Source organism: Podarcis raffonei, chromosome 9 (genome assembly GCF_027172205.1).
Source record: "Podarcis raffonei isolate rPodRaf1 chromosome 9, rPodRaf1.pri, whole genome shotgun sequence".
Taxonomy (NCBI): Eukaryota; Metazoa; Chordata; class Lepidosauria; order Squamata; family Lacertidae; genus Podarcis; species Podarcis raffonei.
In genome coordinates this window covers 30813165-30832306 of record NC_070610.1, presented here as the reverse complement: position 1 = coordinate 30832306, position 19142 = coordinate 30813165, and the positions used below count along the sequence as shown (strand labels likewise).

Sequence of the window (19142 nt, the reverse complement as noted above, 5' to 3'; positions counted from 1 at the left end):
ACCCGAGGTACCACTATTCTACCATATTTTTTAAGTTGCAGGCAGACAGCAAAAACAGAAGGTCCACTGAGCTCATGCACTGCTGTGAAAGACTTGATGGGACACAACTTGTACAGATCTGAGAACAAGTTGTACAGATCTGAGCACAGAATTTAGTTTCAATTGAAGCAACAAGAAACATTTTCTTACCACATTCAAACCTAGTTCCCAACATGGGTTAGGGACACTTAATAAAGCATAAGGGTTCAAAACAAAACTTTTAGGCCAGACTGTAAACTGAAGCTAAGGGAAGCTGCAGATGTTTTGAGCATTCATTTTCTCTCCCAGCAATTGCTTTAATGGGTTGGAGCTCCTGGGAGACCATTTGACTTTTGCTCATGTCTATGCCATTCCTCCCTATCATGCTGACTGTGCAAAAGCTTAAAGCTGTCAACAACCTGCATTCGGTATTATTTCAAGTAAAGAAAAATAAAGTGACATCTGATCTGTCAAGAGGAAGGTGGGGATTTTGTTCTGAAAAATAGAAAGCAAAAATGTTCTGTGCAGAATCAATAGTCAAATCAATATTGTGCCCTCCCACCAAAAGCTCAGCTTGGCCTGAACTGCAGTCTTCCTCTCACTGCCCCCATCCCCCCCCCCCCGGTTACAGCAACCATCCATTAAAGTGAGTGAATGGAACTTACTTTGCCAGGACCACATCTTTGGTAAGTGTTTCTGAAGCAATACAGTAATGATTATTTTGCAGTATTGCATTTTAATAATTAAAATAAAGCACTGAGCATTATGCGCACTACTCTGTGGGAAATACTTCCCAGTAACCAGGGCCCTCAGAAAGCATAATTCACATTAGCAGAGAGATGCTTCCACAGAGCAGAAGCCAATGGCGATAGCATAAAGGTGACCCTGACTCATTCTCTCTCTTTCTAAAACAGAATCAACAACCAAGCTTTCAGAAGCATGCTTTTCGCCTCACAGAATTGCTTCTTTTCCAGTTCTTCCAATTAGAGAGAGAAGAACCTACTGCTCACAGTTACTGTCCACATCAGAATGGAAAACAATTTGCATAAAACAAGAGTGGGGGGTAAAAGAGGAGAACGAAATAGAAGACACACAGGCTGCAACAGAAAACATGTAGGAGATTGCAAAACCAATAACTAACAATCTACACCATACATTTAAAGCACTCTTACACTGCTTTAACAGTCATGGCTTCCCCCAAAAGAATCCTGGGAACTGTTGAGGGTCCCCCATCAACATTGTGTCCTCTCTCTGGTGAGGCAAGGTCAAAGGAAGCTTAATCTATTTCACCAGCATGATTTGTTGGTTTTTTCCTCTTCATAAGGGGATTCATGTGGTCCACCACTGGGGCACATAATACTGCTCTAATTTTCAAAATGCACAAGACAGCAAATGACAAGAATTTCGCCAGTATCTGGGAGGGAGTGTAGGGAAAAGGAAGGAAATCATTAAGTAAAATTGACAAGTCTTTCACCTTACTTTGTCAGTTTCATTAGAAACGATGATGATGATGATGATGATGTGGCTTCAGTGGGCTAGGTGGGCAAATATTTCAGAAAGAAATCCATTCTCACACTGTCAGTAAGGAGGTCCATTAGGTCACGATGGAATTGCATCTGAAAAGAGTTACAGGGCAGTACGGGCCAGAACACACTAGCTGGAGGGGTTGTGACATTTAAAGAGGGGGATGGATAACTTGAACAGTGATAAGATGAATTAACATATGTGGGAAAAGATAATTAAACCACCTGAAAATGCATGTGTGATTTCAGCCTTAGATTTGCAAACTGCATCCTGAAGGCAGTAACAGCATTTGTAAAAGGTTTAAAACACACATTCTTTCACACCAGCCCTTAAATAAACTCTTTTCACGTTGCATCTAGAAAATATTATCCTGACTGAGTATCACTTTGGAAACAACCCACTGCTATCCTGCAAAAGAACTTTCAAATCCAGAGGGGCCTGTTTTTTGTTTGCATACACATCAAATGTGGTTTACAGGAGAGAGAAGAGTCTTTATTGGACAAACACACAGCCTCTTCAGTTGTGCCTGCAACACTCCAAATAGACGACAGACCACACCTATAAGGTAAGATTTCCCATTTTTGACCAGCTCTTGTCTTTGAAAAAGTATTTAAGGACAGCCTCCTAGCAGACGAGACAATATTAACTACTACACTTTGCACAATGGTACACATACAAATTTAAAAAGTGAACAAGCACCCCCCTCCCAATGTTCCCTGGTTTTGAAAATAACAGGCAAATGCTCCAAAACATACTGTAATTTCTTCAGATGTTGAGAAGCCTAAACTCAAAAGATTTCCCCTCTATGTCTTTTGTCCTTCCCTTAAGTACAAAAAGTCCAATTTTGCACACCCTACATGAGGATTACTTCTGGACTTCACACAAGTCTATTCCAAATTGCAGCAAGGCCACTCACTTGACTTAAATTGGTACAGGAAAGACGAAGGACATTGCTTTAATCTATGAAGAGACACAGTTAAGCACTTTCCAGGGTTTTATGTGCAGGTTTCATAAAAATCCCAGATAGATAGATAAGATTAGGTAACGCATTATCAGAGCCAGACTCACTAATGCCTCAAGAGCAAATGAAAAGAGACATTGACTGACTATTAAAGTGCAACAAAATTACTGACAAGGAAATGGTTGGATAGCAGAGCTATAATAATTAGCAATACTTTTAATCAAATATTTTATATCTCTCCATCTCAACAGTGGATAAACCAGTTCCCATCTCCTGTTCCCCGCAGTAACAGAGAGATTTTTATCCATGTTCCCAACAGAGACACATCTGCCTGAAGAACATACAGTGATACCTCAGGTTACATACGCTTCAGGTTACATATGCTTCAGGTTACAGACTCCGCTAACCCAGAAATAGTGCTTCAGGTTACGAACTTTGCTTCAGGATGAGAACAGAAATCGGGCTCTGGCGGCGCGGCGGCAGCAGGAGGCCTCATTAGCTAAAGTGGTGCTTCAGGTTAAGAACAGTTTCAGGTTAAGAATGGACCTCCAGAACAAATTAAGTACTTAACCCGAGGTACCACTGTACACATTCTTTTTGCCTCCTCCCCCTCCAATATCTGTTTTCTAACTTTTTCTATTCTTGAAGGAGTCCAAACTGAAGGATGAAAATAAATTCCATTTTCTCACTCGGTGAGAAATTCTGAATTTCTGAATACAACCCACCCATTTATTGAATGATTTTCATTCTGAGGTTTTTGTTAATGTTTACTTGTAATTCATAGGAACAGAGAAAGCTGCCTTGTATTGAGTCAGACCACTAAGCCCTCTTATATAAGCAGCAGCTCTCTAATGGTTCGGGGTGGGGAAATCTTCACCAGCCCTACTAAAACATAGCTTCATTGTGGTGTCACTGCGATGCCAGGGTTTGAATCTGGGACTATGACACCACAGGTATAACCAGCCATCCACTTCTAGGCATGACTTGCCTGGGATTTGAAGCCCAAAAGGGATCCTATCTATGTACTGAGAAACTTGAATGCATCACCGGTCAACCTTTCCATTAGACAAAGCTGCCTGGCTCAGGCACCTGATTTTGGGATATCATTAAAAGGAAGCAAACCATATGTGTTGTTGTTACGCTTTTACTGCCATAGCACATGCTAGTTAGGTTTTCTGCCTCGTATAGCAAAATGTCTTTGGCCATGTATGTACATACAAAAAAGCTCAACAACTCTGGTGAATCCTCCCCAAAAAAGCTCAACCAATCCGGGCAATCCTCCCCTTCCACCCCCCCATCCACCCCCACACACACTCCTCCTCCCTCCAATGACAATGGGTAGATCCTTGCCAATTTTTTTATACTGGGAGTAGATCACAGTCTCTTGGGAGTTGGATGTGCCTGTTCTACATGAACATGATCTACAGTTCAAGCTCAGTCAAATCCCTTCTTGGTCCAAGATGCTGAGCTATCCAATCAAGGGAGATTTTTAACAGAGGAAGGTCCAGAAATCTCATGAAGGATCACACAGCACAGCTCTCAGTGTCTCAGAAATTAGAATTTTCATTTGCCATAAAATCGCAAGAGCTGACAAGCAGCAGCCTGGACACTGCATCACCAGATCAGTTTCCAAAACCACAGAAAAAGTCAACACCGGGAGCTCACAAAGGAGGCATGGAGATAATGGTGTCCCTGTTTGTCTCAAGCAACTGGTATTGGTCTCTGCACATGGAGGTTCCACAGCTAATATATCTTTGTAAAACCTAAACTTATGAATTTGTCTGACCTTTTAAAAAAAAAACCACCTAAGCTAGTGGTGTGCATATTATGTTTGTCAAAATGTTGCTAAGCTACAACATGTACCTCTTTAAATGTAATGTTTAAAGTATATTTGTTTCTTTTTTCACTTTGTACACATCATGGAAACAAACCTAGGGAAGGGTCTAATATCCATCTCAGCTTCCAACACCATTTCCATTATATACACATAAGAATAAAAAGCCACAACCAACCACTATGCATATGAGTTTTGAATACCAACACCTATAGAAGGCAAATCTATAGCATAGTGTTGCACACCACTCCAATCTTCAAGCAGTCTGAGATTCCAGGGGTCCCACAGCCTTGAATCCCAGCCAAAATCAAACGCTGCTTTGACACTCTTTCCAGCTTGCTGCTTTTTCTTCCAGTTTCTGGCTCACATCACTCAACTCTCTACTCTGGCCTTTTGTCCTTCCATCTGCCATCTCACACAGATCCACTTCCTTGGTTCCCTTAATGGCCCATTGCCCAGGCGACCACCTCAACAGGAAGCTAGCCTGCCTTAAAATATAACACTTGCTGGGTCCAGCGATTAGGAGGGTCTCTGTATACAGCCTACTTCCCCCCACACCAAGCGCATAACAATATATTCCTTGAAACTATAACACATGACAAAGCCTTCCATCTTCTAAGGGCCAAATGGGAAAATAAGAATCACAAATTTAATGGAGTTGCTATGAAGATGAGTACTAGGAGGATTGTGAAGGCCACAATCCAGACATGCCTGACCCCTGCTGATTTTTTAAAAAATATCCCCCCCCCCATTTTTTTTATTACAAATCAAAACGAATTACTTTAATTTAATACAATTTCTTAGAATCAGGTTTCCCGCTCCTGTTGCAAACATATGTCAATCATGTTTGGGAAAGATAGAAATTTTGGACTTAGGATTGTTTCACAGGTACACAATTTTTTATCACCACTTGATGATCCCACTGAAAAGTATTATATGGAAGTACTATTTGTGCTACTGTCCAGGGCATGGCCTGAAGCGAAGACAAATGATGTAATAACCTTATGGAAGCTAAGCAGATCGGGGTCTATTAAGTGCAATGCCCAGATGGCTGAAAGGCGGGATATAAACATAATGAATAAATGTGTGGTGATGACTCATTCACACGTGGAGGTCATTCCTTGAAATTGCACTCAGTGTGTAACAAACTTTGATGTGTGAATGAGCCTTTAGACTAGGCCATTTCTGTCACTTTATTGCAGAATGGAAATCACTCTGATAGCAGCTGCTTAAAATGGCATTGGCTACTGTTGCTCAGGCTCTGGGGACAGCACTTCCAAACTATTACTCACAGCATGATGACCATTTCAGCAGGTCACAGCAGATATTTTCCTGCTAGATTCTCACTTCCTACCCCTGCATCTTCTATACTAGTTTCCATCTTTAAAACTTTACTGTTTGCAAACTTTTGGAGCTTCCCTCCCCCCAACTCCTTTCCTTTTTCTTTGCGGGCAATAAATAGCAACCCAACAAATGCATACAAATGGCTTTCCATTAGAATTTTAATGTACTCTTGGAATGAAAGAAAAGCTTAATATAAATCTTAAAAAAATAAAAAATAACCAGTACATAAATTCAGACTGGGACATTGCCACCTAGGCTGAGCTGGAGAGTTCACTGTCTGCTGTCCCCCTCGTAAATTAACTGAGGTCTCCTGCTGCTGTAAATGAATAGCGCATCTTGGAAAAGATCATATCTGTCAAGATTGCAGATTGGTTTTCTCTCAGAGTTTGCAAAAAGTCACAGCTTTACAATGCCTTCATTATGTCGATGAGAATGGCTTCCCAACTGGAAAGAAATGTGTGTTTTATTCCGTTAGGCCTAAGATTTACAGAAAAAGCAATTTTCCTTCACAGTCAAGATACAACTCCCACCCCCACGAAAAATGTCATTTCACGTCTTTCATTCAGTCACCTTTTTACTGACAAATGTATATTCTTTCAGCTTCATGTGTACTCAAGAATTGTGACATTTAATGGCCAAGTAAGGTTAATCACAGGTGAGTGCATATACCTGATGGATATTGCAGCCAAGGCTGTATTCTCTGCCTTAAGAGAAATTGAATGATCTGAGCATATGATCTGGTGTCTCTCACACTTCTGTAAATGTGGGTAGCTAATATTTCAATTCCATCTGGAGAGCTAGGAAATCCACCTCAAAATGTTACAATACGCTAGGACTGTGACCTAAAAGAAAAAAAGGTAAAGAGATATATATGTATATATTGTGCCCACAAGTAGGGCTAGACGATTCTCTCTTTCTGACTTTGCATGACTGCAGTACACTTAAAGACAAGTGTAGAACTGTTTCTGGCTCAGCTTTTAATTTACTAGTTTCTGTCACAATCCTGGACATTATGTGCACTGACCTTGTACTTGGCTACATGAATGCAAATAGGCAGTTTTCTCAGGGCAAAGTGCCCTATTAGCATTCATTAATGCTAATGCTAATGTTACTCCTCGGTGCAGCATAAAACTCTTAATGCCAAGTTATTTGCTGAGGAGCAATATAAAAATTGCTACTCCACAGCGAGCCTAAACCACCTGCTGCTCCAAATCAGCAAGAAGATAATGAAGTGTGTGTCTGCTTGCTTTCGTTACGTAAGTGACTATTTCAAAATGAACAGCAGTTCCAAGGCTGTCTTAAGGGTTTTTTTTTTCGAGGTCTGAGACAAATGTGTTAATGAGGTCCCTGCCACCCTTTGTGCAGGCCAGTTTTGTTTGAACTTGCCACAGAGTTTTCACACAAAATGGTTGGTTTCATTTTTCACATACTTCCCTTCTCTTTCTTTCATTAGAAAGCTCCAAAACGACTGCCATTTTAAAACAAACCTGTTGTTCTGTTTCACCGTAACTTTTTACTTTTTACCCAAGCATATTTGCATCCCAGAGAAATGTTCCTTCCCTTGTACGATCATATTGCTGCAATCCAACGTGGAACCCTATGGTGCAGGGCGGGTAGGAAATCTCTTAAATAAATTAAATCAAAGCTAGGAAAGCTATAAGTCATCAGTTATTCTAACCCCTTGCTTCCATTCTTAATGTGTGCACTAGGTTAGCATAGCAATATAGCAAAATAAAAGGTACAGGTTTCACTACTAATATAGCTCTCTAGCTCAGCCTGCTGGAACAGGTTTACTTTCTGTGTGACTACACTCACCTATAAAATCCAGAGGTGAGGGAGTAGGAATTCAATCTATGTCTCATTGGTGCTGGTAGATATTATATATCTCAGTCCTCCTCTAAGGAGCTCAGATTGTTCTACATGGGGGTGAGGACTCTTTTTCTGCCCAAAGGCCGCATTCCTTCATGAGCAACCTTGAGGACCCAGGTGCAGGGCTTACCAGGGGCAAGGGGTGTGAAAGCAGCACTAAAGACATTGCACAACAACTTGGGATCAAAATGGCCACAATTTTATTGATTATATATGCCAGTAGGCTTTGGCATAGGCATTGGGTATGGATCCTGAACCAACTAACCCATTTGCTGGTTGATTACTCCACCAGGGTCAATCCAGAGATAAAGGATTCCCCCCATGACGCAGGATCAAATAGGCCAAACCCACCAGGACACCATTGGGGGAGTTATATGACCCATTAGCCCCCATCTAGGCCTTCAGACAAAACTCCCCCCCCCCCCGGACCGTTTTACCCGGGTACCCTTGTTCCAGTTTAGACTAAGAATCCAACCCAATTCCTTTTTCTGCCATCTGAGTCAGCCTCTCCTCACTGTCTTGCCACCAAACCACTCACGTCTACAAGCAATCACACAAGCCCCTGTAGCTATCCTGTAGCCAGGCCTCATTGCCCTGAAATGATAGATGCACGCCACCAGGCCTGAAAAGCTTTGCATCGCTGAAACAGATGCCAGGGTGCTGAATCACCTGGCCTCCCAATTGTTCCACTGTGCTGCACATTGCCCTGTTCACTTTCTTTCAGAAGTTCCAACTTCAGATCCCACTCTCAGCAGAAGTCTGATGTTCCTACATGCACATAGTAACGCACGCACAAATCTATCCCCCTGTCCAGGAAAGCAAGAGGCATATCACACTTCGAGGAAACATGTCAGCCTGGCAAAAGCATTCAAGCAGAGCACAGAGCAGGACAATGGAGAGGTGCAGCCTGGAGAGAATCTAAAGAGAGAGTGCATTTACCCCTGGGTTTCGGAGTCTCCACTGTGCTAATCACTGCACCTGTTCTTGCCTCAACACACATTAGGCCGTATGACTGCACATTTAGCTAAAACTCACATCCAATCCATATTTTCATGTAAATCAACTCTATTGATAACTTGAGCAGCAAGCAGCTTCTAAATGCAGATAATCAAATGGTTAGTTTTAAGAAGGCTTAAATAGATGGTTGAATCTAGCTGAGATGAAAGAGGTGGCAAAAAGTCAATGCAAGGCCAGGCCCTCCAGGTTGCAACTCAGAGTGGCAGAGAAACAATGCCAGTGAGAGGTCTCCAAGATCCAGTGGCGTAGCGTGGGTTGTCAGCACCCGGGGCAAGGCAAGTAATTTGCGCCCCCTAACCCGTAGATTTTAGCACTCGAGTGCGAGCGCCCCCCCCAGATGTTGCACCCAGTGCGGCCGGCCCCCCTGCACCCCCCACGCTACGCCACTGCCAAGATCTGGTCTAAATAGGATTAGATATTCTACATAGGTATAACCAATCAATGCATGATAATAGATGCTAAGGCTTGAACAGTTTCTAACAGTTCCCTAAAGGGAACATTTAAAATGTTCAAAATACAGAGGGGGGGGCATCTAAGAAATAACATAATGCTCAATTGGTGCAGAACACCACCATGCTGGCTCTTTTGTGGAACTAAAAGAGCACCAGAGCTTTTGAAAGGGCGCTTTTGTTCCCATATTTTATTCTGAAAGGATTTGCAGCGATTGCCAAAAGAAAGATACTTTAATGGCTGCTTACCTACAAGTCTGCTTTCTTCACAATGCAGCTGATAATGCAGGCCTCTCCCTGCAGACTTTCTGCAAGTGATGGTTCCTGGTACATTGCTAAAGTTATTTCCATTCACTTTAACAACTTACTCAAAGAGGAGTGGAGGGCAGCAGAAAAAGATTTTTTTAAAAAAAAAAAATCTGTATACAAAGAAAGGTTTTATCTATTGTATTCTAACTTTAGAATAGTTTTTCCCCATTCCAAATGTTAGGTTTTATAGGTCTCTCATTTGAAGGGGAACAAGCTCAGTTTTAGGTACAGCATATGCCCACTTTGCAATTTCTTAATCTTCACTTTAATGTTAGCATGCCATCAGCAGAACAGATGGTGACCATTCAACAATAATAGCGGTTCTCTGACAACTATATTAGAGGGATCAGGCCGCCATAAGGTGCACCTTGTAACAATAGCTTTTACCCTTTCCTTATTTTGCAGTTGTAACTCTTTTATTTAGTTTATAATTGTGTATTTTATTGCTGTAATCTGCCCTGGGACCTTATGGTCAGTGGGACTGTATGGTCAACTCCCATTGTTCTAGGTGCATTTTGCGACAGGAAATTTCATTAGTGCGAGCTGTATCTAAGCTCTGGGCGCCTGAGATTTCAGATTAAAACTGCAGAGTGGAAGGAAAGGAGGACCCTTTTCTGCCTCCCCACTTCCAGCCCCTCTCTGACGACGGGAGATGAGACCCTCTTAAGAATATTAGGGGGGTAGGCATAGGAAGGACTAGACCATGTGGAAAATGAACATACTATTTGGGCTATAGTTCATTCATTTTCAGCTTTGTATTCTTGTTATAAAAAAGCATGCCTAGACATTCTCTTGTTGCGCCCATAACCTAGGTTTAAGGTGCCATTTAGCTCCTAGCTTTTATATCTCAGTTTCTAACACTGTTTTATGGTAAAGGGCAGATAATAAATTGATGGGCCAAATTCCTGCTGGCCCACAATTCCAGCATATCAAAATGGCAGTTCTCAGTTTGCAGCTGCTGCTCCTCTGCAGGATCCAAGAGGCAGGGCACTTTAAACAGTCATGGCTTTTCCCAAAGAATCCTTTCAACTGTAGTTAGTTAAAGGCGCTGAAAGTTGTTAGGAGATCTCTATCCCAGTCTCAGAGCTAAAATTTCCAGAGTTCCCAGTGAAGAGGGGTTGATTGTTAAAGCACTCTGGCAATGGTTGCTTTGTGAGGGGAAAAACTGTCTCCTAACAACTCTCAGCACCCTTAATAAACCACAGGATTATTTGTTGGAAGCCATGATTGTTAAAAGTGCTATAATATTCCCTTAAATGTATAGTACAGAAGAGGCCTAGGACTTAGTATGAGGTGATAAGTGTCCCTGCTCTGTGTGTTGCCTTCTCAGTAAAAACACCACACACAAACACATAAAAATAAAAAAGATACATAGCTAAATTCTATGTTGTAAGTGGTTTTTTCCAGTTTGGCCCTGTAGCAACACTATGTGAGGCATATTTAAAAAGCCACATACCAGTTCTGTGGGCTGCCCTCTGAGAGGAAGCGTCTCTGTTTTAGCTAGCACAGCCAGTGTTTTCAAGATGGATTCACATCACATACACCGCTTCCCAAATTACAATTGCATCTTTTTTTTTTTAAAACAAGAAATATCGCAACACAATTGTTTCTCATTGAAATTGCAACAGTCCCCAACTGGGCTCTACCTCTTCAGGCTCAATTCACATATTAACCATATTCAGATACTAACATTCTCGTCTTAGGAATCAATTTGGTGGTTGTTTTCGGCTATAATCATTTTAGGTCAAACCTGAAGCAGCAAAATGGCCTTAGATCATTCTAGCATTCTGCTCTCTGAGGAGAAATCTTTTGGCTCTGGCTAAAATATTGTTATTATTGCTATTGGTTTTTATTGACTTATTGGTTTGTTTGTTGCTTGTATAGGATATCTTGTTTTTTAATGTTTGATGTTTTGTTGTTTTATATGTTGTAAGCCGCCCAGAGTGGCTGGGGAAACCCAGCCAGATGGGCGGGATATAAATTTATTATTATTATTATTATTATTATTATTATTATTATTATTAGTTGTTGTTGTTGTTGTTGTTGTTGTTCTTGTTGTTCTTGTTGTTGTTGTTGTTCTAAAATAGCCAAAATCTTGAGGAAAGGAAGTGCCTGCTCTTTGAATTGTGCCTTTTCTTCTTTGTACGACAGCTCCATTTAAGTGTATGAGTTGAGAATGACAAATTGCTATAAATTCTGGCATTTTGGTAGGGGGCTACACAGGGGGGCAGGGATCTAGAGCCCAGGTTTCATCCTCAATCCTATTTAATTAACTGATTATATCATGGATATCAGCACTGTGTGTCTATAATAGTTTGGGGTGTGTGTGTGTAAATATTATGCTGGCTGACTCAAACATTATTATTAAATCAGGACTGGCAAGTGTTGATACCTTTTCCTGGCTAGGTCTCTAGCACCTTTCATGGCTGCATGACAATATCTCCCTTCATATCTTGTGCACTTGGAGGACAGTCATGTGTAGAACAAGAAATGGGGTCTAGCCTGCTACTTGTTCTGCACATCTGCCCTTGATGTGGGTAACTTGTGAAGGCGACTATATGATGAATACAGTAGCCACGTCTGCATCACCAAAAAAGGCAGGTGAAATATAGTGCTCATTTGCACAAATTTTTCATGTTGTGTATATGTGTGCATATATTAGGAATAATTGCTGTAATTTTAATAGAAATACACCTCACTATAGTGGAGAAGTCTATAATAAGGTAAAATCCAGTCTTCTTGAGTTCTTACAAGGGTACTCCTGCTTGGGAGTGAGGATGAACCACAATGTTTTATGGCAAGTCTCCCTTGGTTTTTTTTTTGTTACACGATGGTTTAAAGTAGGGTGGTATGTAAATTCAACAAATAAAGTAATAATAATAAGTCATAAATAGAAATACATGAATTGTGTGGGGAAAACAGAGCAAAATTACAGTTGGAAAACAGTCCACCATCTGTTGTGAATGGTGACGTTCTACAGGCTGGTACAGTACTAATATAAGAAAGGCTGTTGTAAGATGTGTTACCGCTGGTCAGTGTACATTATGGCTTTGAACAGCTTTTAGAGCTGTTGCTTGTATATGCCGTAATATTTTTGCTCCAGAAATATATATACAGTGGTACCTCGGGTTAAGAACTTAATTCGTTCTGGAGGTCCGTTCTTAACCTGAAACTGTTCTTAACCTGAGGTGCCACTTTAGCTAATGGGGCTTCCAGCTGCCACTGCGCCGCTGCCGCACGATTTCTGTTCTCATCCTGAAGCAAAGTTCTTAACCCGAGGTACTATTTCTGGGTTAACAGAGTCTGTAACCTGAAGCGTCTGTAACCCGAGGTACCACTGTAAATGTTTTTTAAAGCAACACAACATATTTGTGTTGCACTATGATCATGCTAACATTATATACATAAAAAAATAAGAATTATTATCACCATCGTGCATTAATGGCTCTGTTGATTCCTGTTTAACACCATCCATCTCCAAGAAACAATGGTGTACAGCAGTTGTCTGATGTGAACTGTGATTCCAAGGCTATTGCCAAATATGAATAGAAAATGCTCTAAAACAGTGTGAACAGTACGTTGGAGATAACCATTTTATTTAGACTACTGGTTGTTATTTTAATTGCTTACAAAACACTAACAAGCGCCGATAAGATTCAGCCCCAGCTGTGATGCTTTGCAGCTGCACATCATGATGCGGCATTTTCCCACCATGACTCTGCAGCACCATGTCATGAAAGTAATTACAATACAATTTATTTATTTTATTGCAAGCACTAACATTATTCCCAGTACAATATTTAACAGTTTGAACAGTGCCTGCTTAAAAATAAAAAATAAAAAAAATTATCATGAGTCCAGAGCTCGAGCATCAAATAATCATGATAGTGTGTGTGGTGGTGGGGGGTTCTATTTTATTCAGGAAGGTTTTTGCGCTGCTGAGTTTGAGTCAGGTTTTATTGACTTCGGTTGGATTTATATTTATGCTGCTTTAGTGTTTTATGACTGCTGTTTTAATTTGTTTTATATGTGGGTTTTTTTTATTCTATTTGTAAGCCACTGTGAGAACCCTCTGGATTAGTCAGCAGGATATTAACTAGTAGAAATAAAAAAAATGTAAATAATGTTATACTTGCAGTATGTTTAGCACAGCAGCCAAGCAGCTAGCGAATTTTTCTAAAAGCTGAGAATTAGCAATGACTCCCACAAGTATATCATCCGCAATCAACTCTCCAATCCAGGTCCATGCCTGGGCATGGGAATGAGCCAGTCGTGGTCACCCTGATGGATGACCTTTGCAGAGAGTGGACAGGGGGAGTGTGACCTTACCGCTGCTTCCTGATAGCTCATTGCCTTTTGATACCATTGACCCTGGATCTGCTCCAGAAAATCAGAATTGAGGGCAATCTGTTACAGTGGTTCCAATCCTACCATAGGGACAAAGTCCTGAGAGGATCATTGGGAGAATGCTTTTCAGCCGCTTAGCAACTATGTTATGGGATGCCACAGGACAAGCTTTGGCTGTGGCGCAGCTACACACACACACACACACACACACACACACACACATCACCTTTTGGGTGGCACAGTATTGCCTGCCTTACTTGAGTCTGGCGACAGCACCCATTACCACAAATGTAAAATTCTGAAATTTTAGAATTTGTGGAGGGAGATATTATGATAGAACAAAACGTGTTCATTTATAAATCTGCATAGAAACAACCCAGCAGTTTCTAGTCTGTAGTGATTTCATGCTTTTAAAAATTTCCAAAGACAGAACAAGTAATCAAATTACATAGTTCAACATGAACCCCTTGATCCTTTCAATATAAAACAAGTGTAAAATATTGACGAGTATATGATGCTTTAAAGGAGAAGAAAGGAGAAAAATGGAGTACGTGACAAGTCTTTCCGAGTGGTTTTTAAATCTATGAACAACTCACAATATTTCAGTATAGTTTAAACAATGGCTTAATTTGTGTTGTGCTCCTAGGCACCATCTTGCCCTGGTAGATTTAATATTTTCAGATAATATCTAAGTGCCAGCAGATCCCCAAAGACAGCTTCATATAGTAGCAAATGGATACTAGGTTATATCAGTGGTCTGTTTGTGGGCCTCAATGCAATGAACACTCCAAACTGTTGGCTTCATAGTCATCCCCAAAGGACATTTAGATAGCAAGAGTTTTGCTATTGCAGCAACAGACGAGGAATTTGTCACCTGAAAACAAAAGCTGTAACAATGAATGCTTCTGTTATGTGCTACAGTTGTTAGCAATCAACAGCAACAGGAGGGGCAGGAGACAGAAAAAAACTGGACAGGGAGCACATATGGGAAAACAAATCTTCGAAATCTTGTCTGAGCAGCTATAAACTGAAATATTGTTCAGTAGGAAGTGAGGCTTTAAACATTAAAATGTGCTGGCAGAAGGTTAGAAAGCAAGTATTCTGGCTGGCTATAGCAATTCAGTAACTAAGGAGTGAACAACCCCACATGAACAGTGGCTTGACTTGCTATATTGTTAACACAAAGGCTTAATTCTTTTACCCATTAAAATATTTTACTGAGTTCTCTTTTGCAACAGGTTTTGTCTTCTCTTGCTGGTAGGTAATGAGCTCACCTGCATCATCTCTGATGGCTTTGAGTATTTCATCTGATCTAGATGGTTTTGGTCCCTAGAGGATTCAAACAACTCCTAAAATGTTGTATTTTTTAACCTTCCCTAGAACCCTTGACTTCAAAAGTAACTTTAAAAAGAGCATAGGTCTAGTCTTAGCACATGGGGTGGTAAGTCCTACAAGACTTTTGTGGGGAACTTTAACAAAATATTGCACAATGTTCACTGTTTCAGTCAGCAAGTCGTTCACCACTAGTCCATTATATTCAGCATTCCGTGGTCACTGAACATGCTCAAGCCTTTTAAGGCAGTTTGCTTGCCCCTCCCCCCCCCAAATATGGAACACTGTGGTTCCCAGTTTGGGAGAATAGGAATTCCTATCTATGAATATTTCAACATCCTTACTGAACAGTAGGACTACCATTCCCTTTATCTTCCTTTTGTATTGAACATACCTAGAAAAGTCCTTTTTTTTTTTTTGCTCACTGGCCTCATTTGCTACAGCATTTCACTCTCTTGAATGTCTGTGCCAGTGTGCACATTTTTGACATGAAATGCTACCTCCACATTTCTTTCTGTTGCATCTGTTATTTTGGAACAAGTTAGAGCCTTCAGTTCCTAAATTCTAATTATTGAAGTCATCTCACCAAGTCTGTTATACCTGTCAAGTTGAATGTATCTTCCAATACTAGAAGTTCATTATGTTTATTATCTGTACTCTGCACACTGGGATACATTTAAATCCTTAGATACTCTTTTCTACTGACTCACCTGTTACTTTAGTACTGTATAAGGTTTCCAGGTACCCCCATACATCTCCCAGTTTCTTCTGTAGCAAATTCCTATTTTTAGTGCTTGCATTTGGATTTACCCTTATAGGTAATTTATCCTTACCCCTTTAAAGACCTTTTGATCAAGCTCCCCATTTTTTGCCAAATACATTTTCTCCAGCCCTCAGGAGGTAGCCTCCTATAAAGAAAGCTTACACCTTGGGTCCCAGAAACTGAACATCTCAGATCAATATTCATCTGTGTAGCCAGTAATTCACTTGAAGAAGTCTACTTTTTTTGTACTCCTCTCCTCTTTACGAGAAGAATTAATGTGCTCTTTAGGCAAGAAGGGTGGGATATAAATTTAAAATAGTCAAACATAAAATGTAGTTCTGCCTGGCAAGTAGGGCTGATGAGTGTTCAGTCTTGGGCAACCTGTCTCTCATACCCTGAATCCATGCACTGAGGAGACAATATACTTCACGAGTTTAACAGGCCTGGTCAGCACACAGCCATCTCTCAGTAGGGGATCCCCAATCACCACCACCCTTCACCTTTTTTCTACAGACAGTAGTTGAACTGCCTTAGTCTTTGAAGGGTTGAAAGGCTTCCTTCCTACCTAGCACAACCTGCTGCAGCTGTCCTCTATCAGGATCCTCAGTCACACTCATTAGAAAGATACTAAAAGGTTTTTCTTAGTTCCTATAGATCAGAATGCCTTTGACATCCTGTCTTCCATGCAGTTTTATCTTCCCCATTGCCATTCTCATCATCTTACCTGACAGTCTCTCCCCGCTTTTCCTTGCTGAGCTGCCCTCTTGTCCTCTCCAAGAACTCATCTTCTCTAATGAGGCAAGGTGTGGAAACACAGTCCTTACTTCCTCTTTCAACAGAGCAATCAGCTCACACTTGCTGCAGGTGTAGTCTTGCAACTCCACTGGGTCTGTGCTGTCCACTTTCTTGGCTGTTTACATCTTAAGACTGCCTGCTGATGAACTGGCTTTTGCTTCTTCCTTAACTTCTTTGTTTAAACTTTGCTTGGACGTCTGCAATATTTTTGCCTGCTGTTGCAGAGAGTGCAGGGTCTCAATAACTCAAACCTCTGATCAGGTCACAGCAATCTTGTGTCTTCATCAGAGACTCCTGGGAGAGTATGCAGACAAGCAGCTACTTCATCAGAACAATAACTTACCACAGAAAGTTGTTGAGTGACTCTAAGAAAGTTATTCTTGATGCTCATTTGATTCACCATACACCCTGTAGTAACCCCTAAACTCCAAAGGCTTAAAATATGGTGCATATATTGCATATCTATTTATTATCCCTCTTCTGAAATGCTCAGAACTTGTCATATTCCTTCAGACAATTTTGCCTACTAGATCAAGGGCTGATGACCTTTTTGCAATGGTGTAGCATAGGTTACCAGTGCCTGGGGCTGTGCAAGTGGTGGGTGGGAGGGAGTGAAACATACGGAGTACGCATGCACGTTTCAATTGCCTTACAGTCTCCACATCACCCAGGAGATTGCAGCCGCAGACATAAGAAAAGAGTCATTCCATTGTCTGGAGAGGTCACTTCCTGGTTCACATGAAGAAGCCATTTTCAACAGAACCCAGAAACAGAAGCACACAGCTGTATTGAGGCAGCACTGGATGTTGAAATTTTGAACTCCTAATTTTGTGCCTGGGGCAACCATTCCTATGGCCCTCACCACGCTACACCACTGCCTTTTTGGACCCAAGGGCACATTTGCAAACAGGAGGAACTGTTGTGGACTCCACTTACACCAGAATCAATTGTTAGTCACTATGGAATGCTTCTGTCAAGCCTAATTTCAGCAGAAGGGCCCTTTTGGCACCAGGGCTGGCCACTTAGGGATACATGTGTGTCTCTGGGCACAGGAGTGGTGAACTCAAAACTAGGCCATATTAATATTGCATCACATCTCATGCTTTCTCCCCTGGCAGTTACCTGTGGAAAAGAATAGCCTTTGAATAAAGTTGCTAAAAGAGGTTACTGCTTAGTACTTTTAAAGTCTAAAATACATTTTTAATTTACTACCCTTTGAACACTAGGTGTATTTTCTTCTGTATTTATTTATTAAATTTATACCTGACCCTTCCTCCCAAAAGAGCCCAGGGCAGAATTAGTATCCATATTCTGCATTACATGCAGAGAGCATTTGTTTAAAGTCGTCTTTGTAACTCACTGTAGCTGCTTGGCAAATGTTCCTTGTGCAAAATCCCCTCCTCCCCCGGCTCCATTCATTTATCAAGTATAGATGTATGTTTTTCTCGCATAAAGGAAAGGCTATTTTATAACTATTATGCAGATGCTTTTTAAGGCTAGCCCATTAATCTTAATTTACGGATTTAAACAGCTGTTTAATTTATTTAAAAATGTTCCACTTTGGCTGCAATCCTAAATTTGCTTCTCATGAGTTAATCCCACAGAAATCAATATGAGCGCAGTCATTATGGCCACAACCCAAGATGGCTAAGCCCATTGAGCACAATGGGCTTAGACATATTTATCTCTGTGTTGGATTGTGGCCTTTGCCTTTAACTACTTAATTATAACGGTGCAAGTCTCGGGAGAGGGGGTAATGAACTCTTTTGTAGCCCCTTCTTTGCCAGAGGGAAGTATAAACACACATTCTTCACTGATTTATTTCAATACCTAAACTAGAAATAAAGAGTAAGGAGCTTTCTACTGGTTGGCCCTAGTACAGACTGAGATGTGAACGTATCAGACCTACAACTGCAGTTATTATTAGTATTGTTATGTGACAGTGACATCTGGTCCTTGTTGTGGATGTGTACAAAGGTCTAATTGTGTCCAAAATAATCGACATTAAAACTAAGGGCTCGTCCACATTTCCTTTTCTGCTGTGTTTCTAGGCGGTTTAAAGCTCGGTGTCTGAGCTCTTCCACCCTCCTGGTACTTTCCCTGCGAAAACCTGCTCTTTACCACTGAATTGGAGCAAATGGAAATCCCCAGAAAACCCAAATCGCTGTTTGTTCTGATTCAGGGTTAAAGGGCAGGTTTTCCTAGAGAAAGCGGCAGGGCAAAAAACCCACAACCCACTAGGACACAGAGCTTGAAAGTGCAGAGCTGTGTCTAGAAAATGCAGGGCAAAAGGTAAGTGGAGGTGAGCTTCTGGGCAGTGGGCAAAAAGGCTGTATGAAATAGCTATAGATGGACACTATAAATCATCACTGTGTAGCAGAGCCAGACGTTACAGCTATAGAGAATGAAGTTGGCAATATAACTGAGAGAGAAAAAGCTGCTCAGACCTGCTGATGCTCTTAACAGCAGCTACGTATATAGAAATCAGCAGGCTTCAGATCACACTGTGTTGCAGGGGTGAATTGAAAAGTAGACAATTTTAGCAGACGTGTGGTAACCTCTGCCCCCATGTCTGGAATT

General features: G+C 41.1%; 1 long non-coding RNA gene across 1 annotated transcript in view; it reads right to left on the bottom strand.

The window, feature by feature from the left end:
- The window catches only part of LOC128420726 (uncharacterized), a 63139-nt gene extending 54352 nt beyond the window's left edge, over nt 1-8787 (bottom strand). Inside the window, exons 1-2 of the long non-coding RNA XR_008332100.1 lie at nt 7497-8787; nt 6351-6523 (exon numbers count right to left, since the gene is read on the bottom strand). This is a non-coding gene — a long non-coding RNA (uncharacterized LOC128420726). The remainder of the gene's footprint in view (nt 1-6350; nt 6524-7496) is intronic.
- Nucleotides 8788-19142: the final 10355 nt, after the last annotated feature.